At 46.4% G+C, this 22500-nt stretch overlaps 1 protein-coding gene and 1 long non-coding RNA gene across 2 annotated transcripts in view; both read right to left on the bottom strand.

Annotated features, from left to right (window-relative positions):
- Positions 1-22500, bottom strand: part of LOC122246173 (Rap GTPase activating protein 1) — a gene marked incomplete at its 5' end in the record, with an annotated part of 657887 nt that overhangs the window by 432670 nt on the left and 202717 nt on the right.
- Positions 22014-22500, bottom strand: part of LOC147472085 (uncharacterized) — a 1367-nt gene continuing 880 nt past the window's right edge. Inside the window, exon 2 of the long non-coding RNA XR_015192525.1 lies at positions 22014-22142. This is a non-coding gene — a long non-coding RNA (uncharacterized LOC147472085). The remainder of the gene's footprint in view (positions 22143-22500) is intronic.

Here is a 22500-nt window from a genome sequence, read left to right on the forward strand (position 1 = left end):
CTACGTGCCTACCCATCGCCCCTTTGACGTGATTTATCGCCGCCCTGCCCTCCTCTTGTAACACGTCCTACAAAGGTCACAGTGCAGGTTGGCGGTGACCTTTTTCTTCCCAAGACACGAAGCCAAGTGCCACTATGACCTTGCTTGCTTCTCAGGATTTAGCTGTACCGGCTTGGCACTTTAGAAGGACGGATCACAGCGTGGGTTTTCTCCTGTGTTATACTGTGACTATTCTTTCTCCGGTCTTTCACTTCCCTTGGTTTATCATCTTTTTTTTCTTCTTCTTCTTTGATCTTCGGTTTTATCAATTCCAACGCCGTGATTTGGGTTTTGATTTTATTGTTTATTTACTTTCTTTATCCGATTTTTCTTCTATCCTTTTCTTTCACCTTTGTTCTTTCCTTTTTTTCTCAATTCCCACAATCATTCTTAATTTTTATACGTAATTCATTTATTTATCTATTTATTGTGTCTGTCTGCCTATTCTGCCTATCCCCCCTCCCCCTCCAAAAAGGTGAGGTAACACAATAAATATAAATAATATCGAAAGGTCGTTATATCTCACGCAACACCATTTGACATCAAGCTCTCCTATTCTTACTTAATTTCCTTCAAACACGATAAAAAAAATCTTTACGGACGCCCCCCCCCCCCAAAAAAAAAGGTCTTATTGACATGTTGAAATAACATTAAATAAAAACATTTCTCTTTTATGAAGCAATTATATTACACATCGCCCATCTAATCTAGATTCACCTCTACAACTCTACATATAAGATAATTCATACAAACCGTAAGTAATCACACCGATCTCATTTATTATGCATATGATTTACTTTCACTTAAAGGAGAAGGAGGGAGGGAGGAAGGGAGGAAGGAGGGAGGACTGGGAGGGAGGATGGGGAAGGAGGGGAGGGAGGAGGAGGAGGAGGAGAGGAGAGAGAGAGAGAGAGAGAGAGAGAGAGACACAGAGAGATAGAGAGAGAGAGAGAGAGAGAGAGAGAGAGAGAGAGAGAGAGAGAGAGAGAGAGAGAGAGAGAGAGAGAGAGAGAGAGAGAGAGAGAGAGAAAAAAAAAGAGAGAGAGGGAGAAAAAGATATATATATATATATATATATATATATATATATATATATATATATATATATATATAGAGAGAGAGAGAGGAGAGAGAGAGAGAGGAGAGAGGGAGGAGAGAGAGAAAGAGAGAGAGAAAGAGAGAGAGAAAGAGAGAGAGAGAGAAAGAGAGAGAGAGAGAAAGAGAGAGAGAGGGAGAAAAAAAAAGAGAGAGAGAGAGAGAGAGAGAGAGAGAGAGAGAGAGAGAGAGAGAGAGAGAGAGAGAGAGAGAGAGAGAGAAAGAAAGAGAGATAGAGAGATAGAGAGATAGAGAGAGCGAGAGAGAGATAGAGAGAAAGATAGATAGATAGATAGATAGATAGATAGATAGAGAGAGAGATAGAGAGAAAGATAGATAGATAGATAGAGAGAGAGAGAAAGAGAGAGCGATTCGCTGGCGAAACGACCACCGCCACGACTCCTATTTGCATACGGTCGCTATTAGTCGAACCGACAATTTGCTTCCTCGATAATTGAGGCGAGACAACTTGCCAAATAATGTACTGGAATGGCCATCAGGTAGGAGAGGGGAAAGAGAGGGGAGAGAGAGGGGAGAGAGAGGGGAAAGAGAGGGGAGAGAGAGAGAGGGGAAAGAGAGGGGAGAGAGAGAGAGGGGAAAGAGAGGGAAAAGAGAGGAGGAGGAAGGTAAGAGGGGGAAGGAGAAGAGGGGAAAGGGAGGAATGGGAGAGGAGGAAAAGGAGGGGAAGAGAGAGGAGGGGTTAAAGGAAGGCGAAAGCGAGGAAGAAGAAGGTAAGAGGGGGAAGGAGAAGAGGGGGAACGGAGGAGGAAAGGGTGGGGAAGAGAGAGGAGGGGTAACGGGAGGGGGAAAGTGAGATGAAAGGGGATGGGGAAAGGGAGGGGGAGGAAGGGAAGAGGGAGAAAGTGGGGACCAAGCGAAGGGGAAGGAAGCGGGAGAGGGAGCAGTAAAGCAGGAAGGGGAGCAAAGCAGGAAAAGAGAGAAGAGGGGAGGAGAAGGAATAAGGAGCTAAGCGAAGGGAGAGGAGAGAAAGGGGGAGGGAAGCGGGAGGGAATAAGGAGAGGAACGAGACGGAGGTGAAATGTAATGGGGAGGAGGAGGGGGGAGAGAGAAGAGCAGAAGGCAAAGGGGAAGGCGGTGGGAATGGGAGTGGGGATGGGGATGGGGATGGGGATGGGGATGGGGATGGGGGTGGGAGTGGGGATGGGGATGGGGGTGGAGAAGGAGAACGAGAACTGTGGAACCAGACTAAACTGAGGACTGAATTGTGGTGCTGAAGCCAATAACGAAGGGGACCAATTTTCGCTGCGGTTACGATGGTCACGATGATAATGAGATCTATAATTGTTGCAACAATGATGGTAATTAATAGTCATGATGATAATACTAATAGCAATAATCATCTTAATGATACCGATGGCAATCATGACCAATTTAATGATAAAACAACAACAACAACAACCATAATCAACAACCACAACAAAGACACGAACATCAATTTAATAAACAATTGATATCACGACAATTGATATCACGACTTTCACCGGTAACAACACCAATGATCACACATCAATATCAAGTGAAACAAGCTACCAACAAACAAACAAACAAACAAAAAGAAAGATCAAACGTCACGCTGGTCGCCTTCAGTAAGTGCCAAAAACCGAGCAACTGACTGACTGACTGACTGACTGATTGCTGACTGGCTGTCTGTTGCTCAACTTTCACTTCGCACCGAGGAAACGCACCCGGTCATGTGCGCTGCTGTGACGCTCATGACGGGGGAGGGGGGTGAAGGATGTAGGATGGGGGAGGGGGAGGGGAGGAGGTAGGATGGGGAGGAGGTAGGATGGGGGAGGAGGTGGAAAGGACGGAGGAGGGGAGGAGGGTGTGGGAAGGGGAGGAGGAGGAGGGGGGGGAGGGGAGGGGAGGGGAGGAGGAGGAGGAGGAGGAGGAGGAGGAGGGGGAGGAGGAGGAGGAGGAGGGGGAGGAGGGAGGAGGGGGAGGGGGAGGAGGAGGAGGATACAGAAGAGAAAGGAGGAGGAAGAAGAGAGAGGAGGAGAAGGAAGAGAGAAGAGGAGAAGGAAAATAGAGGAATAGGAAGAGGAATGTTAAGGAGGAGGAGCAGGAAAAGGAAGAGAGTGGAGGGGGATGAAGGATGTGGAAGGAGAGGAAATCAGAAGGAAGAAGAGGAAGAAGGGAATAAAGAAATAAAAGAAAGTGAAGGAGAAGGAAGAGAAATACAAGACACAAAAAGGAAAAACGAAAACAAAAGAAAAATAGGACGAACGAATAAAAAAAAAGAAAAAAAAAAAGATTAGGAAAAGGTGATTCGATTCCGGCGTTGCCTAATCCTACGATCTAATTTACTTTCCCCGATTCAATCACCTTCTTCGCCAGCATCCAAGTCATTAACCAAGAGACTAATTAACCCCAGCTGATTTAACTATCTCAACCGCTGCCCTCAAGCACACACATCGATCACTTCTTGTCACTACAGGGAGATAGAAAAAAAAACTGACCACAGAAAAAAAACAAATACAATGAAAAAAAACAATCATTTGTATATATATATAAAAAAAAACTTGTCTCTTCCAGGACGAGGAGGACGAGGAGGAGGAGGAGGAGGAGGTGTAGGAAGAAGGGGGGGAGGAGGAGGAGGTGGAGGAAGTAGAGGAGGAAGAGGAAGAGGAGTGGGAGCGGGAGCTAGAAAAGAAAAAGAAGAAGAAGAAGGCGAAGGGGGTAGAGAAGGAAGAGCAGGAGGAGAAGAAAGAGAGTGAGATTGGAGGCTGGTCACGTGATAAATTCTTGATCTCTGGCAGGGAAGCCGCAGGGAGGTGGGGGGGGGGGATGGGATATGGGAAATGGGAGAGGGGAGAAAGGAGGAAGAATGGAGGGAGAGAAGGGGAGAGGGAGGGAAGGGGAGAGGGGGAGAAGGGAGGAAGAGGAGAGGTAGGGAAGAGGAGAGGGAGGGAAGGGGAGAGGGAGGGAAGGGGAGAGGGAGGGAAGGGGAGAGGGAGGAAAAGGAGAGGGAGGGAAGGGGAGAGGGGGAAGGGGGGGAGAGGAATGGGAGGATGGAATCGGTCGGACGGCTGTAGGGGAGGGGAGAGGAGGGGAGAGGAGGGGAGGGGAGGGGAGGGGAGAGGAGGGGAGAAACGCTCTGATTCAATTACTCTTTGGTTTAATTAGTGAGGGTAGAGCACGATAATAAAAATAAAAAGAATGTTAAAGAATCAAGAGAAAAGTAGGAAAGGAAATAAAAAGAAAAAAATCACGTTGAAAAAAAATACAAAAATAAGAAAATCGAAAAAATGACTTTCCAAAAAAAAAATAATAATAATAATAAAAAAAAATAAAAGAAAACCAGAATGAGAATAAAAGAGAGGAAGAAAAAAAATCAGAAATATGTCAAAGGAAGTGAGAATCGAGGAAAAGAGGTGATATTGCGTCAAAACCTTGAATCTTACTGGATTACAAATCAATAGGTCACGTTGCAGACACTTCACAGAGAAGAGAAAAACCTAAAATCTCTCCAGACAAAAGTTCATGGAGGGAGGGAGGGAGGGAGGGGGAAGGAGGGAGGGGGAAGGAGGGAGGGAGAGGGTGGGGGAAGGAGGGAAGGGGAAGGAGGAAGGGGGTGGTAGAAGGAGAGGGAGAGGGAGGGAGAGAGAGAGAGAGAGAGAGAGAGAGAGAGAGAGAGAGAGAGAGAGAGAGAGAGTAAGAGAGCGAGAAAGAGTAAGAGCGAGAAAGAGTAAGAAAGAGAGATAATAAAAAAGAAAGAAAGAGAAAGAAACAAACAAACAGAAAAAAAAGAAAGGAGGAACAAAATAAACAGAAAACCAAAAAAGAAAAAAAAGGAAAAAAAATACAAGAAATACAAAACAGAGAAAGAAATAATAACCATAATTTGGAGCACGTGACACAGCAATAGTGACCTGCCAGGAAGGAAGGCCCGTGTCATACGCTGGCATGTCATGGGAAGACACGCATTATCATTATTTACAATTTTCCCTTCCATTTAATCCTCTATTTATGTAATCTCGAGAGAGAGAAAAATATATGTTTTTTTTCTTTTTCTTTTTTTTTGACGTTCGCCATTTTCTCCAGTGGGCCAACTTTCTAAAGAATTTCGTCGTTTTACATTTTTTTCTTTACATTTTTTTTTATTGTTGTCATCATTTTAAAATTATTATTATTATCATCATCACTTTTATGATTATCCTCATTAATGTTATGATCATCATTTTTATCATTTTCATTATCGTTTTATTGTCATTATCATTATTATCATTATCATCTTCATAATCATTTCACTATCATTATCCTTATAATCATTATTATTATTACTACCTTTACTATTATCATCATCACTATCATTATTACTATTACTAACATTACTATCATTATCATTATGATGACCATCATTATCATCATTCGCATTATTTCTTATCAACATTCGTATCATTCCTCACCATTATCATCACCATCATCAATGTCACTAATACTCTCATTATCATTATCATTTTTATTGCAAAACATTAGTTATATTTCTCCCTGAGATATGTTAGTCTTTTTCTTTCTTTTAATTAACTTTTCTAATTAATCATCCGCCAACCATCTAGAATCAGTCGTTAATTACAAATGCAACACTGCAACGCGGTAAATAGCAAGAAAAAAGGGGAGGAGGAGGAAGAATTAGATGATGAAGAACAAAGGATAATAAGAATATGTGATAATAATCATGATGAGTGATTATGATGATGATGTGGTGATTATGAGGATGGTGATGATGATTATTATGATGGTTATGATGATAAGAATGATGATGGTGGTTATGATGATAATTATGATGATGTTGATGATGATTGGGACGTTGGTGATGATAATGATAACACTGTATGAATAATAGAATGAATCAAAATATATATGAAAAAAAAATAAAACGAGAAAATAAAGAAAAGAAAAAATCGAGTAAAAAAAAAGAAAAGAAAAAAAACAAAACCTTGAAAACAACAAGAACAACAACTGATATCCCCCCCCTTTCTCCCACCACCCCCACCACTACCTCCCCCTCCTCATTCCGATGACGCAAAAACCATCTCCCCTTTTTATAACGCCTTTCCAACACACCATTCCCCTCCCATCCATCCTCATCTCCCGTTGAAACATCCTCCTCATGCCTCATGCCTCATGCCTCATCCTCCTCATCTGCACATCTTAACATAATTAATAAATCAGGCCGTGAAATAAGCCTTTTGCTTAATCGCTCTTCTCTCGCCTTGTCGCCGAGTTCGTCTTCCGATGCGGTTGGTTAACTGAATCTCTAATCCATTAAAAAAAAATAATAATAATAATCCCGATCCCGGTATGATAGGGGGAGGGGGAGGGGGAGGGGTGTGGGGGGAGGGGGGAAGGGGAGAGGGGTGTGGGGGAGGGGGAGGGGGAGGGAAGGGGAAAGGGGTGTGGGGAGGGGAGAGGGGAAAGGGGTGTGGGGAGGGGAGAGGGATGGGGAAAGGGGTGTGGGGGAGGAGAGAGGGAAGGGGTGTAGAGGAGGGGAGGGGAAAGGGGTGTGGAGGAGGGGAGGGGAGGGGAGGGGAGGGGAGGGGTAGGGAGAGGGAAGGGGTGTGGGGGAGGGGGAGAAGGAAGGGGTGTGGGGGAGGGCGATCCCGGTATGATGGGGGAGGAGGAGGGGGAGGGGAAAGGTGTGGGGGGGAGGCCGATCCCGGTATGATTCAGGGGGATTAGCCAGTCCCGAAGCATGGGGGAGGGGGAGGGGGAGGGAGGGAGAGGGAAGGGAAAAGAGGTGTGGGGGAGGGGTAGGGGGAGGGAGAGAGAAGGGGTGTAGGGATGGGGGTATGTGGGAGGGTTATACACGCTCCCTAATGAGTTCATAAAAGTTAATGGAAGTTGTGACTGGCTGATTGTCGTTAATACTGAAGAAGGGGCTCCTCTGGTCGGCGTTTTCTCTTGCTGTGGCGTGTGTATGGGGTTTTCTGGGAGGGGGGGAGGGGGGGTTGAATGGGGGATGGGGAGCGGGTTGCTGAATGGGTGGGGGGAGAGGGAAAGGGAGAGGGAGAGGGAGGGGGAGTTGCATTGTGTGGTTGTGATGTGGTGCTTCATGAGTGTGGTGATGTCAATACCACCAATGCAATGTAATGCAATCTATACAATTATAGTTATATCCATATGCTCGAGACGCAAAAGAGATACTCGCAAAAAAGATACTACCGGCTGCCAAAATAATAATAATGAGAATAATAATGATGATGATGATGATGATGATAATAATAATATAAATATATCAATAACAATAACCACTATAACAATAATGATGATGATGATGATAATAACAATAATAACAGCAATAACAACAACGATGATAAATGCCTTAGTGACACGACACAACGGCCGAAAAAAATAAATAAATATAAGCCCCGCCGACTCCCGCGACACGTTTATAAACCCATGAAGAAAAATGAAACGATCAGCGAGCAACATCCCAAAGGGAGGCGGTCAATTTACAGGCTTAGTAATTAAGCTTATTATTAATTAAGCTGATGTCCAAATTAAGCTCACTTCCCTTCCCTTCCCTTCCCTTCTCGCCCCCCCCTCCCCTCTCCCGGCCTTCCTCCTATACACCTCCCTCCCCCTATCTTACCCCCCCCACCCACCCCTTCGCAACCTCACCCCCAATTTCTGATTTCGTTATCTAAGCTCGTTACGCCGTTGGAATTGAGTGTGTACGGCCAGATAGGTGAAGGGGTTGGGGGGAAGGGGAAGGGGAGAAGGGCAGATGGGGGAGGGGGGAGGGGAGAGAAGGGCTAAGGAGAGGGGGGAGGGGAAGGGCAGATGGGGGAGGGGGGAGGTGAAGGGCTAAGGGGGAAGGGGAAGGGGAGAAGGGCAGATGGGGGAGGGGGGAGGGGAGAGAAGGGCTAAGGAGAGGGGGGAGGGGAAGGGCTAAGAGGGGGGAGGGGAGAGGAGAAGGGCTAAGGAGAGGGGGGAGGGGAAGGGCAGATGGGGGAGGGGGGGAGGTGAAGGGCTAAGGGGGGAGGGGGAGAAGAAGGGTAGATGGGGGATAGGAGGGGAGAAGGGCAGATGGGGGGAAGGGAGGGGAGAAGGGCAGATGGTTGAAGGGGAGGGGAGAAGGGCCGATGGGGGGAGAGGAGAGGAGAAGGGCAGATGGGGGGAGGGGGGAGGAGAGACGTTAGATATAGAATGTGATAGGGAGGCATAATGTGGTGGAAGTGTGTGTGTGTGTGTGTGTGTGTGTGTGAGAGAGAGAGAGAGAGAGAGAGAGAGAGAGAGAGAGAGAGAGAGAGAGAGAGAGAGAGAGAGAGAGAGAGAGAGAGAGAGAGAGAGAGAGAGAGAGAGAAGGAGAGAGAAAGAGAAAGAGAAAGAAAGAGAAAGACAGACAGACAGACAAACAACTGTAGAACAACACAACGATGGGTGCAGAGTGAAAGGGCTACAAAATATGAAGCACAGAATGAGACCACAACCCCGAGAACGGCACAGAGTGTAAAAGGAAGGGGGAGGAGTGAGAGAGAGAGAAGAAAAAAAAAACTCCGATAAAAGGCAAGGGAGACGAGAAAGACAGCGAGGATGCGAGAGCGAGAAATGCAATCCCGGGAGAGGGATGCTGAGTGTGAGGAAGCGGAGTGAGGGGATACTGCACTGTGAGGGATTTGGAGAATCACCAAAAGTGGAGGGAGAAATGACGGGTGAAAGAGAGAGAGAGAGAGAGAGAGAGAGAGAGAGAGAGAGAGAGAGAGAGAGAGAGAGGAGGGGGAGGGGAGAGAGGGAGGGAGAGAGGGAGAGAGAGGGAGAGAGAGTGAGAAAGAGAGAAAAGAGAGAGAGAGAGAGAGAGAAAAGAGAGAAAAGAGAGAGAGAGAGAGAGAGAAGAGAGAGAAGAGAGGGGAGAGAGAGAGAGGAGAGAGGGAGAGGAGAAAAGAGAGAGAGAGGAGAGAAAGAGAGAGAGAGGAAAAAGGGCTAAGGGGGAGGAAGAGGGGAGAGGAGAAACAATACGGACAGAGGAGGAGAGAGGAAAATGAGAGGATAAGAGAGAGGAGAGAGAGAGAGAGAGAGAGAGAGAGAGAGAGAGAGAGAGAGAGAGAGAGAGAGAGAGAGAGAGAGAGAGAGAGAGAGAAATCGTTAACAGTGCATAAAGAAGAGAGGAGAGACGAAGGGTGGAGAGAAGACAGACTAGAGAGAAAGAGAAGCGAAGAGAACCCAAATCTGACGCGAAGGGGGAAGGGGCGTAGGGGGGAAGAAGAGGGAAGAGGGACAGAATAAAAAAGTGACAAGAAAAGAAAAAAAAATCAGGGGAATGTGTAATGAAAAGAAGGGGACCGTACAATATAGAATAAGCGGGCTTATGTAGAGAGAGGAGACAAAGGAGGGAGGAAGGGAGGGAGGAAGGGAGGGAGGAAGGGAGGAAAGAGATAGGGAGAGGGAGGGAAAGAGATAAGGAGAGGGAGAGAGAGGGAAAGGGAAAGATAAGGAGAGGGAGTGAGAGGAAAAGGGCACGAGATGTGGAGAAGGAGGGAAGGATGAAGAGAGGGAGGGAGGGAGGGAGGGAGGGAAGGAGGGAGGAAGGGAGGGAGGGAGGGAGGGAGGGAAGGAGAGGGATGGAATGAGAGAGGAAGGGAAAGATAGATGGAGAGGGGAAAAGAGGGAGAGAGGGAGAAAGGGAGAAAGGAAGGAAGGGATGAAGGGAGAGTGAGAAAAGAGAAGAGAGAGAAAGGGATGAAGGGAGGAAGAGATTAAGAGAGAGGGAGATAGAGAGGGAAGGAGGGAGGGAGGGAGAGACGAGAGATAGATAGAAAGACAGATATAGAGAGAGATATGACTGAGTAAGGTAGAAGCAAAGAAGTAATAAACCAGAAAATAAATTCGCATATAAAAAAAAAAACTAGACCACATCCAGATCATGAAAAAAATAATGAATAAAATAACAAAAAGATAAAAAAAAAAGATAAAATATTAGCATACAGACAAAATAAAAATCGAAGTGACCTCTATATCTTAATAAACAAATACAACCAAAAATAACACCCAACCCCCCCCCCAAAAAAAAAAAACAATCGATATAACCAAATCAGAGACATAATTCATGAGAGGATAAGCCTACGACTGGAGAGAGTGATGGGTAGGCCTACACACACTCAAGCCGAAACATAATGTGAAGGTCGCATGTGAAACTAGGGTAGGCCGGAAGGCAAGATTGGCTCTTCCCTTCGCTGTTCTCACGTCATTTCAGGAATTCAGGGGGGGTGGGGGCACGAGGGGGGTGAGGGGGATGGGGGTGGGGTAGAAGAAGGGTTAAGAGAGACAATGAGAATGGGGTGAGGGGCAGGAGAGAGAGAATGGGGGGGGGGAGGGGAAAGAGAAGGGGGGGAAGGTATAAGAAAGAGGATGAGATGAGAGGAAGGAGGGAGGAAGAGGTAGAGATATACCCCCCCCCCCCTCCGAATGAACGAAAGAGAGAAGACGGTCCCAGAATAAAACAAGGATCAGAAGAGATAGAGATAGACAAAGAGAGATAGAGAGAGAGAGAATATATATGACGCCACTGGATGTCAACAGAAAATGGAAAACGTGATGAAAGCGGAGGAGAGACTTCAGAGAGGGCAATAAAACAGCGAAAAGGAAAAAGGAGTCGATGACACGAGCTCATATAAAAGATAAGAAAAAAACAACATATGAGGAAAATTAGAAGATGATATATATATTTTTTTAATTGAACCAGAAACGACAACCAAACGATTGGAAATTTTGAAGCTGATGCCAATGTTTTTTTCCACTTAAAAAAAAGAGATGAAAAATAGTGACATTCTGTAATCAAGAACTGACCATTTCTCCCTCATCTATATATCCCTTTGTGTCTGTCTGTTCTGTATCTCTCTCCAAACTTTCCCTCTGTCTGTCTGTCTGTTTGTCTCTGTCTGTGTCCTTGTCTCTGCCTCTGCCTATTTCCTGTCTTTTTGTCTGTGCCTGTCTCTATAAAACACTCTCTCCCCTTCTCAGCATCACTCTCACCCTCTCCCTCTCTCTCACCCGCTCCCCCTCCCTCCCCCTCCCCCTCCCTCACCCCCTCACCCTCCCTCTGTCCCCCCCACACCATCAAGACGACGGACTTGCAATTAGTCGTTGAAGGACACGACTCCTACATCCACATCCACATCAACATCCACATCAACATCCACATGCATTCTATCTCCTCGTCGCCATTACATGCGAAATTGCGCTTATACCAATCGAGAGTAACAGATGGTGTAAATTGGAAAACGGGGGGGGGGGGTATTAAAGGCCCAAGAAATTGAAATGAAATGGAAAACGGAACATACGGTATTTAAGGGGGGGGAGGGGGGAAGCGATACCAAAAGAGGAAGTTCTGATCCAAATGTGAAGTGAGGAGTGAGTCATTTTGCGAGGATTAAATGACAGAAAAAGGAATTATTACCTTTATTGAGGTATGTAAATGGGTATGTGCATGATGGAATGTATGTATATATATGTATGTATATATGTATGTATGTATGTATGTATGTATGTACGTAATGTATGTATGTACATAATGTATGTATGAGAGAGAGAGAGAGAGAGAGAGTAGTAGAGATGGTATGTATGAGAGAAGAGAGAGATGAGAGAGGAGAGTATGAGAGAGAGATGAGTATGTTGTGTGTGTGTGAAAGAGAAAGAAAGAAAGAAAGAAAGAAAGAAAGAAAGAGTGAAAGAGAAAGAAAGAGAGAGCGAAAGAGAAAGAAAGAAAGAAAGAAAGAAAGAAAGAAAGAGAGAGACTAGAGAGAAGGGGGGGAAAATGCCCCTCGCAATGCGTTAAGATGCAGCGAAGGCACAGACAAAGGATTCTGTCTCGCCGTTGACACATGGCCCCCTCTCCACCCACCCTCAATGTGCCATATATCTTATATTTCAAAAAGAATTATGGCGCCATAACCGCCAACCGGGCACACAATACACGGGAGACACTATACTCAAAACGCGTACAGCGCAATACGCTTGTATAGTGTGAACATAATGCAGCCTCTTACTCATAGATAAATACGAGTTTTTATGTTTACCAAAAAATATATATATTCTGGACTGTTTTTTTATAACTGAAAATAAAAGCTCTGTAGCAACAGTCTGTGTCACTGTCTCGGCATGGAAACAAAAATGTATATAAGAAAAGGAAGCGAGAGAGAGAGAGATAAAAAAAAAACTAATATTGCGAACAAGTCTCAGAAATAAACTTGTAACTTTCGGAACTGAGTGGAAAGACATCCATCCCTTACCCTCCCCCTCCCCCTACCCCCTCCTTTCATCTCCTGCACCCCCCCTGTCCCCCTTTTCTCCACCCCACCCCCCTCACCAAGCCATCATGTCACCCTGCCACCACCACCCCCTACCTACCCCCTCCCTTCCAACCATCTGGGCTTGCAGCTATAACGGCCGACAACGTCCTGCGATGCTGGCACTCCATCCCCTCCCCCCTCCCCCCTTCCTCCCCCCCAATCTCCCCTCCTCGGATGACACTACATTCTCCAGCTTTTGACGTATCGTTCTCAGGGAAATTGTGCAGCACACGCATGCGTACACTTACATCGACGAGCACAAGCAAAATGCACGCACGCACGCACGCACGCACGCACGCACATACGTATCATATGCTTCTGGCTCTCCGCGTGATGACAGAAGCCATCCATTATCTTAAAGAAAGATTGATGTGAGATAACGAGATACAAAGGAAGAAAGTGAAAAGCAGTTAAGAATTTGAACAGAGGGTTAAAGAAATAAACAATAAAAGAAAATAATTACCAAACGGAATGCACATGTCAGACGATGACGAATAAAAAAGAAAAAAAAATCAGCAAGCGGGACTTTGATGATAATAATAATGAGAAGGGAGGAGGAGGAGGAGGAGGAGGAGGAGGGGGAGGAGGGGGAGGAGGAGGAGGAGGAGGAGGAGGAGGAAGATGAGGAAGTGGAGGAGGAGGGGGAGGAGAGGGGGAGGGGGAGGAGGAGAAGGAAGTGGAGGAAGAGGAGGAGGAGGAGGAAGGGGAGGAAGCGGAGGAGGAGGAAGATGAGGAGGTGGAGGAGGAGGAAGGGGGAGAGGGGGAGAAGGAGGAAGGGGGAGGGAAGAGGGAGAAGGAAGAAGTGGTTGAAGTGGTGGAGGAGGAGGAGGAGGAAGAAGAGGTGGAGGAGGAGAAGGAGGAAGGGGAGGAAGAGGAGGAGGAGGAAGGGGAGGAAGTGGAGGAAGAGGGGGAGCAGGAAGAGGAGAGGAGGAGGAGGAGCGAGAAAGAGAGAACGAGTGGGAGGAAAGAAAGAAGGAGAGGGGAAGGAGGAGGAGCGAGAAAGGGAAAATGAGGGAGAGGAAGAAGAGGTGGAGGTGGAAGAAGAGGGAAGAGGGAGGAGGAGTGGAGAGCGGAGGAGGGGGGGGGGATACGACAGTTATGTACCGCCACCTGTGCGAGACACCTCACGCTGTGGAAGACGCAGCATCACCTCGGACCCCGGAGATCAAATCTTTGCTTCTTTGTACTTTCTCTCGAGATGAAACGAGTGTTTTTGTTTTGTTTTGTTTTTTAAAGAATATTCGTTTTGACTGAAATCGTGAAAGTGTTGAAGGAAAGAAAGGGAAAGGTAGCTTCCGTTTCTATTGAAATTTCACTTTTTTTTTAGGGGGGGGGGGGACCCGGAGAATAAAAAAAAAGTTAGAACAAAGAAGAAACAAAACGATACTTAACAAGACCTGCAATGCCATATCACTTGCCAAAATTATGAAAAAAATATAAAAACAAATTATACTAAAAGAAGACAAAGACAAATAAAAAAGAGAGAAAGAGAGAATAAGATAAACAGACAAACAAATACACAAATAAAGATAAATAACCATCTACAAACATTACATCAGTTACTAGGACTCAAAAAACCTGCACCTCCTTACGCTCCCCATCCGCACCCATGCATCAAAAGCCTTAATGATCGTACCGCTACAGGAAAGGATCTCAGAGGGTAGAGCAGGTACCACCTGTACCCCGCTGTAGCACACGTGTTACTAAGTACCGTACGCGTTTACGGAGAGAGATTTCAAATGAATGTCTGCGCTGCCTTAGAAAAGTACATGTCTGCGATTTCAAGAAAACGGCAGTTGAACACACATGTATTAAACTAGTGGTATTTCTTTTTTCTTTTTTTTCTCTCTCTCATTTTCCATTTCACAGTGAGGGAAAAAAAGAGAGACAGAGATATCGGCAGATGGAGCTAACAATACCAAGGGAGTAGAAAGTGGGAGAGTGAGTGAAAGAGAGAGAGGGAGAGAGGGAGGGAGGGAGGGAGGGAGGGAGGGAGGGAGGGGGGGAGGGAGAGAGGGAGAGAGAGAAGAAAGAGAAAGAAAGACAGAGAAATGGAAAGAGAAAATGAAAGAGAGAAAGAAAAAGAAAAACAAAGAGAGAGAGAGAGAGAGAGAGAGAGAGAGAGAGAGAGAGAGAGAGAGAGAGAGAGAGAGAGAGAGAGAGAGAGAGAGAGAGAGAGACGCGCGAGGCGCGCTGCTAGCCGCAGAGAGCGAGCGAGCAGAAACATAGAGAACGAACTAAGAGAAAAACAACAAGAACAAACAAAGAGAGAGAGAGAGAAGAAAGAGAGAAAGAGAGGTCCAGAGACAGCTAACCCTTCCATCCATAAGAGAGAAAACCTCAGTCAACTTGTGTCAAAATCTCAGAATCCAATCCCTTTTTATATCACGTGTTATCCTCACTTCCTCCTCAATATCTCGAGATTCGGCGATAAGACTACCGATAAGGCTCGATGCAACCCAACGATAAACAGACACAACCGTATGAAAAAAAGAAGAAAAAAAAAAAGAAGAAAAAAAAAGAATAACAATCGCCATTTCTGTGTGTGCGATTCGCAACGGCTGAGAGGAGAAGAAATATGCAGTGCAAAGGGAAGTAAAAATTTCGGTCTCGGCCCATTTGTCCGACCTGGTCTTGCAAGAAAAAGGAAATGCATTCAATAGTGTGAGAAAATTTCCTCTCCACGCCCGGGAATCTCTTTCTCTGCAACAAACTCAACAACTTTCCTTCAATTTATCTATTTCATTTTTTTTTTCATCTTCCGACCAGTCTTATCGTCCATCTGGCAACAAAAGTCCTTGCATCTTGTTCTGAATATATTCGTTCGCTGGACATTCTCCATTCCCGCCGATAATTTAAGAAAACGTACGAAAAGCTTGATAAAAAAAGGTGTGTAAAGAAAAGCTTGATGAAAAGGTGCGTAAAGAAAAGCTTGATGGAAATGTGTGTGAAGAAAAGCTTGATGAAAAGGTATGTAAAGAAAAGCTTGATGAAAATGTGTGTAAAGAAAAGCTTGATGAAAAGGTATGTAAAGAAAAGCTTGATGAAAAGGCGTGTAAAGAAAAGCTTGATGAAAAGGTGTGTAAAGAAAAGCTTGGTAAAAATGTGTGTGAACAATACCTGATGAAAATGTGCGAAGAAAATCGTCTTGGAAATGTGTGTGAAGACAAATTGATAAAGATGCGTGAGAAAAAAATCCTAATGAAGAAGCATGTGTAAAGAAAAGCCTGATAAAAATGTGCACAGAGGAAAAATCACATGAAGATCCATGGGGAGAAAACCCTGATGATGATGATGATGCGTGCGATGAAACGCCCGCTAAAGATATGTACAAAGAAAGACCTGATAAAGATTGTGAAAGCAAAAAGGGACGAAGGAGATGTGAACGAGAAAGCCCAAGAGGTGAAGTTAGTGTAGAGAACCATCGATAATGCCAAAAAACAAAACAAATAAAAAACACATGAATAATGAAACTCTAGCTGAAAATGCAAATGAAAAATCACCTGACGGAAGATGTGAATAAGGAAGCCCAGGTGATGATGCTGATGAAGGTAATACACGAGGATGTTGATTTGAAATACCTGTAAGAGATATGAATGAATGAAAAAAAAAAAATACATGGAAGAAGCAAGTCCTGATGACATTCTGGACACGAAAAAAAATAATAAATAAAAATATTACAAAGAAACACCTGATGACTACATAAACAAAAACAAAAAGACATTACAAAAAGAAATGACAAACGCGGGGAGTAAATAAGAAAAAAAAAAAAAAACTCATAACGGGACCGCCATCATAACGGCTATGAACGGACACAAGATGGACATGACCCGCGCTTTCTATACAACACCAAACGGAAATGCTGTTATCTGCATCAATCGAGAGCCATTTTGTTGCGCTATCTGCTTCCGGAACATTCTATAGCCACTGGAGAACCGTAAGTGGCGGGAGAGGTGACGCCATGTGGTTTACGGTATATATGCAAATCTGTTTGCATATTAGCGTGAGTATATACGCCACAAAACATATAATGAAAGAGACTGTAACTAACTAAATAATAATGAACAAATGAACACTATAATTAAACTGTTTAATCTGAACATGCAATAATGGAAACTCTAACTTATCAATTTAAATATATAAAGAAAACTACAATGAAACTAATTGAAATGAACAAATAACGATGAAGATTATAATGACACTAATCTAATCATATACTAATCGAAAACCAAAATAAAAAAAAATTAACGTGAATATACAAATAACAAAAATCAAAATCGAAATAATGAATACGCCATTAGGATCAACAAATAACGCCCCCCCCCTCCCCTCCCCTCCCGTCCCACCCCCTCATCACCCTTCACTGCAATAATATGAACCCCCGCCGAAAAGACACGCACCTCACACTCCCTAGAAAAAAATTAATCAAGCTAAGTAACTCCTAACTACCAACTCCTAACTCCTATCTACGATTTCCGATGGAGAGGAGGAGGAGGAGGAGGAGGCAAAAGTATCTAAAATCATTTTCTGTCAGAGGAATCAATCACACAGTCACGGCGGACGGGGGGGGGAGCTCTCACGACATCAAACGGAAGCCGCTTTCGCCCGTCGATACGAGAGGGCCTTATAGGGGAGGGGGGAGAGGGAGGGGGGCAGGGGGAAGGGGGAGGGAGTGGGAGGGGGAATGAGAGGATGATGGAGGGAGAGGGGGAAGGAGAGAGGGAGAGGGGGAAGGAAAGAGGGGGAGGGAGAGGAAGAAGGGTGAGGGGGAAGGAGAAGGGGGAGGGGGAGGGAGAAGGGGGAGGGAAAAGGGGGAGGCAAAGGGGTGGGAGAAGGAGAAGGAGAGAGAGAGAGAGAGAGAGAGAGAGAGAGAGAGAGAGAGAGAGAGAAAGAGAGCGAGAAAGAGAAAGAGAGAGAAAGAGAAAGCGAGAAAGAGAAAGAGAGAGAAAGAGAGAGAGAGAAAGAATAAGCGTGAGTAACAGTGAGTGTTCACAAAGGAGACAGAGAAAAGATGAAAAAAAACACACAGAAACGAAGAACACGACGACAGAACCCCAAGACATCATCCCTCCTTAGCTGAGACTCCCACACGGAAAATCTCGTCCGTCCAAGGGCACAGGAAGGCGGCAGTTCCCCTTAGACTTCACTTTCAGATGCTATCGGCCGAGGAGGAGGAGGAGGAGGAGGAGGAGGAGGAGGAGAAGGAGGAGGAGAAGGAGGATGAGAAGGAGGAGAAGAAGGAGCAGGAGGATGAGGAGGAGAAGGATGAGGATGAGGATGAGGAGAAGAAGGAGGAGGAGGAGGAGGAGGAGGAGGAGGAGGAGGAGGAGGAGGAGGAGGAGGAGGAGAAGAAGAAGAAGAAGGAGAAAGAGAAGGAGAGAGGAGAAGAAGAAGAAAACAAAAAAAAATCCCCGCCCCCATCCCACCCCCTATTCTTACAGTAATCCCATGCATGATTGAACAGTCTCATCTCCTGACTATACAGCATCCTGAAGCATCTTGTCAAACGGATTTTCAAAAAAAAAACATGTTTACAAATATGGAAATATTTTTTTTTTTTTTTTTTTTTTTTTTTGGGGGGGGGCTGATGTTTATGGATGTCCTTGCAACACGAAGCCGCGCCTGTGATTAGGTCGTCGCATGAGTAGATATATCATAGTGTATCCGGTTATAACAGGCGTGACTCTCTCTCTCACTCTCTCTCTCTCTCTCTCTCTCTCTCTCTCTCTCTCTCTCTCTCTCTCTCTCTCTCTCTCTCTCTCTCTCTCTCTCTCTCTCTCTGTGTGTGTCTGTCTATCTGTGTATGTCTGTCTGTGTGTCTGTCTGTCTGTCTGTGTGTGTATCAAAACAAATACCTCCCCCCCTCCACACACACAAAAAGGACATAAAAACCACGTGCCTGTAGTAAAGATCAAACTTCCACCTGCCTCCTACGAGTTTACGCTCAGGTAAAAGGATCCTGTTGCTAGATACAGGTAATTAGGGAAAATTATCATACTAATTACTGAAAAGAAATAAGCCGCACTACGCCGTAGTATTTGTTCATTCGTTACACGTGCCACGGTTTACCAAATACTTCATTCATGAATAAATACAAACGAAAGAACTCATCAGTGAATGAACTCTGACGAAATGACTCATCGATGAATAATTACGGATGGAATAATTCATTGATGAATAAATGTCGACGGAATAACTTACTGATGATTATACATACAAACACACACACGGATTCAATATGAATAAATGTACTTTTTCGTTTTTATATTGCTAGTACGTGGGGGGGGGATCATCAAGAGGGGTAGGGGATAAAAGGGGGAAGAAAGGAAGGGGGAAAGGCGGTAGAAGGGGGGGGAGGGAGGAGAGCAGGGGACAGAACACAGAGTGGCAAGGAGGTGAAGGGGGAAAGCAGGGAAGAGAACAGGGGAGGCTGGGCAGGGACAGCAGAGAGCAGGGGAAGGTAGGGTGGGTGAGAGGTAAAGGCAAGGGAGGGTGTAAGGGGAATCAGAACTAGAAGGAGGTAGGGGAAGGGGAGGGGAGGGGAGGGGAGGGAGCTGGGGAAGGGCAAGGGATAAGTGGAAACAGGGTAGAGAGCAGGGGAAGGCAAGCGAAGGCAGGGGATTTGACAGGGAGGGACCAAGTAGAGACATAAGAAAGGGACAAAGAGAGACAAGGTAGGTGACAGGGAGAGCCAGGGGACGTGACAGGGTGAGGCAGGGGACATGACAGCGAGAGGCAGGGGACATGACAGGGAAAGGAAGGGGGCGTGACAGGGAGTGGCAGGGGCAGAAGTGACAGGGTGAGACGAAACGGACGAAGACGCCCCTTCATTGGCAGCGACAGCCAGAACGTCCCGCCCACCTCGAGCGCCGCCCATGAAATAAAGATCCTCCAATGTGCCAGAGAGAACATCATCTGCCCGCCCGCGTAAATTCAATTTGTCGTTCCTCTCGATAAGAAGGAATTGAATGGGGGGGGGGAGGTGGGAGGAGGAGAGGGGAGGGAGAGGGGAGGGAGGAGGGATTAGGGAGGGGGGGGAGAGGGGAGGGAGAGGGGAGGGAGGAGGGATTAGGGAGGGGGGAGGAGAGGGGAGGGAGGAGGGATTAGGGAGGGGGGAGGGAGGAGGGATTGGGGAGGAGGAAGGGAGGGATTAGGGAGGAAGGGAGAGACCGAGAGAGGAGGGATTAGGGAGGAGGGAGGGAGAAAGGGGAAATGAAGGAGGAGGGAATAGGGATTAGGGAGGAGGGAGGTGGAAGGGAGGAAGAGGGAACCTTCGGATAGAACAGAGGGGAAAAAAAAGTATCTTTGAAAGGTTGCATCACGAAAAGCAAGGATATTGAAAGTAGGGGAACAACCAAGAGGGAATCAAGAGATACGCGATCGCAGATAAATACAGTCTAAATACCCAACAAAGGGCTTAAAAGGTATAATCACCGCCCACCGTTCTCTATCGCCCTTTTACGCTAATCACACCCGCCCATTCGCGTCCTGTGTCCATGCACGCGTTCTCGGTGGGTGAGCTTGCAAACCAGACTGGAGTGGCTTTGTATGCGACGATTCTTCTCCTCTCTCTCTCTCTCCTCTTTCCTTTCAGTCTGTTATCTCTCTTTTTTGCTTCTCCTCTCCTTCTATTCATCCTGTTTGCTTCCCTTTAGTCTTTTTTTTCGTTTTTGTTTAAATCTATTGATGCTGTCCTTTGCATCCCCCTTCTCTGTGTCGCTGGTGCGCTCTTGCTCTTTCTATCTTTTTCCTCTTTTCTCTCTCTCAATCTCTCTCTCTCTCTCTCTCTTTCTTCCTCCCTTTCCCTCTCGCTCTCACCTTCCCTCTCGCTCTCACCTTCCCTCTCTTTCTCTCTCTCCCCTTCCCTCTCCCCTTCCCTCTCTTCCTCTTTCTCCCCTTCCCTCTCTTTCTCTCTCCTCCTCCCCCTCTCTCCCCAAGCCTCTCCCTCTCCCTCTCCCCCCTACCCCTACCCCTCCCTCTCTCTCCCTCCACTCTTTCTCCATCCTATCCCCCATTCTCCGGGAAAGAAAGTACTTAGAACCGCGCGGTAATGATCCTCGTACCGGGGGTTTGTTGTTTTTTCCCTTCCCGGTCGACGAGGCCCTGTAATTGAGCCTCCTCCTCGCCTCCTCTTCCTCCCATATGCGGAAGGGAAAGGTGTTTCGGTATAGCATGGGGAAGGGGGGGGGAGGAGGGAGGGAGGGAGGGAGGGAGGGAGGGAGGGAGGGGAGGGAGGAAGGGGTGAGGGAAGGGAGGGGAGGAAGAGAGTGAGGGAGGGAGGTGAGGGGAAGGGAGGGAGGGAAGGGAGAGAGAGAAAGAGAGAGTGGGTGGTTTAGTATGGGGGTGGGGGGGGAGTCGAATCCTCGCGAGGGGAGGTGTTTTTATTATCAGGTAGATGTAGGTGTATTACCCTCTAGGTGAGGGGAAGTTTCGAGGAGGATGAGAAGAGAGAGAGAGAGTGTGTGGGGGGGAAGGGGGGGAGGGGGACAAGAGAGGAGGAGAGAGAGAGTGGGGGGGGAGGTAAAAGGAAGGGGAGGGAGGGAGGGAGGGGAGAAGAGAAGAGGAGAGGAGAGGAGAGGATGGAGGGAGGAAAGGAGGGAGAGAGGGGAGGTGAGGGGAAAGGTGCTTATTCCAGAGATGGCCGGTGATGATGATGATAGTGGATTTGGGGGGAGGGCAGAACAGAAATAGATGGAGAGAAAGGGTGAAGGGAACTGAGAGAGAGAGAGAGAGAGAGAGAGAGAGAGAGAGGAGTTGAGAGATGAGGACGACGGAGAAGAGAGAGAGAAGCAGAGGCGACGAGAGGACGAGAGAGTGAGAGACGAGAGAAGAAAGAAAGAAAAATAGAAAAAAAGAGAGAAGAAAAGAAAGAAAGAAAGAAAGAAAATGCCCAACCTAACAAAAAAAAAAGGGAACATAAAGGGAAAAGAACGAAGACCGAAAACAATCCCCCCTCCCCCCTCCCCCTCCCCCCCATTTCGCCAACCATCAAAACATACCTTCCATATCTCTTGCTGAGCGTCCTGGTAAAGGCCAACATGTTTCCGTTGCTGTCGCTCCTGAGACTGCCCGAGCTGTTGCTGACTGTGCTTCCGGTGCCACTGATGATGCTAATGCTGTCGCTGTGGTGTCGCTGGTGATGATGATGATGGCGGCCGATGAAATGGTGGTTGTTGTTGTGGTGGTGGTGGTGATGGTGGTTGCTGTTGATACTCCCGTAATGACTGCTGTTCCTACTGACACTCCTGCTTCCACCACCGCCACCGCTGTTGTTGTTGTTGTTGGTTGAGTCGTTGTCCGGCTGGTCCACCGGCAGGAGGCTCTCGAGCATGTGAATCTTCAACATCGTGGAGGACCTGGCCACATCGCCTTCGGGAAATTTTCACCGGGTCTCGGGCTCCTGCACATTGGTAGCGCCTCGAGGCAAACTCCTTCGGGTCGTAAGTGGGCGGAAAAAAGGGATTCCTTTGGCACTTGCTGGAACCGAAGGGATTTCCTTGGCACTTGCTGGAACCGAAGGGATTCCTTTGGCACTTCCTGGAGCCGAAAGGATTTTTTTTCTCTTCTTCTTCTTTTTCTTTCTTCCGTGCTATCTCTATCTACGGATTCACTTTTGGTTTTGGTTATCACTTCCACTGACACTTCAGTCAGAGTGCGTCACTAGGAACACTCTCGCGAAACTGCCCTTTGGAAAACCTTGGCGATACGTATAACCCATTAGTTGGTCAGAAAACATCAGAATCAAACGCAGGAGAATCTTTTCTAAACTTGATTCTTCGTTCCCTGGCAATTGCAATCATAAATATATTATCACACAAAGACTGAGACATAAAAACGATTCATAAGTGCACTGATTTTATCTACTGATGTATAGGTACTAATAATGTATCACTTTCGCATAATATCAAATTTGAAATTACTTTAAAATATTCATTCATACTATGTATATGTGTGTGGTGTGTGTGTGTGTGTGTGTGTGTGTGTGTGTGTGTGTGTGTGTGTGTGTGTGTGTGTGTGTGTGTGTGTGTGTGTGTGTGTGTGTGTGTGTGTTTAG

Source organism: Penaeus japonicus, unplaced genomic scaffold (assembly GCF_977035675.1).
Source record: "Penaeus japonicus unplaced genomic scaffold, GWHDUDI00000001_assembly GWHDUDI00000003, whole genome shotgun sequence".
Classification (NCBI taxonomy): domain Eukaryota; kingdom Metazoa; phylum Arthropoda; class Malacostraca; order Decapoda; family Penaeidae; genus Penaeus; species Penaeus japonicus.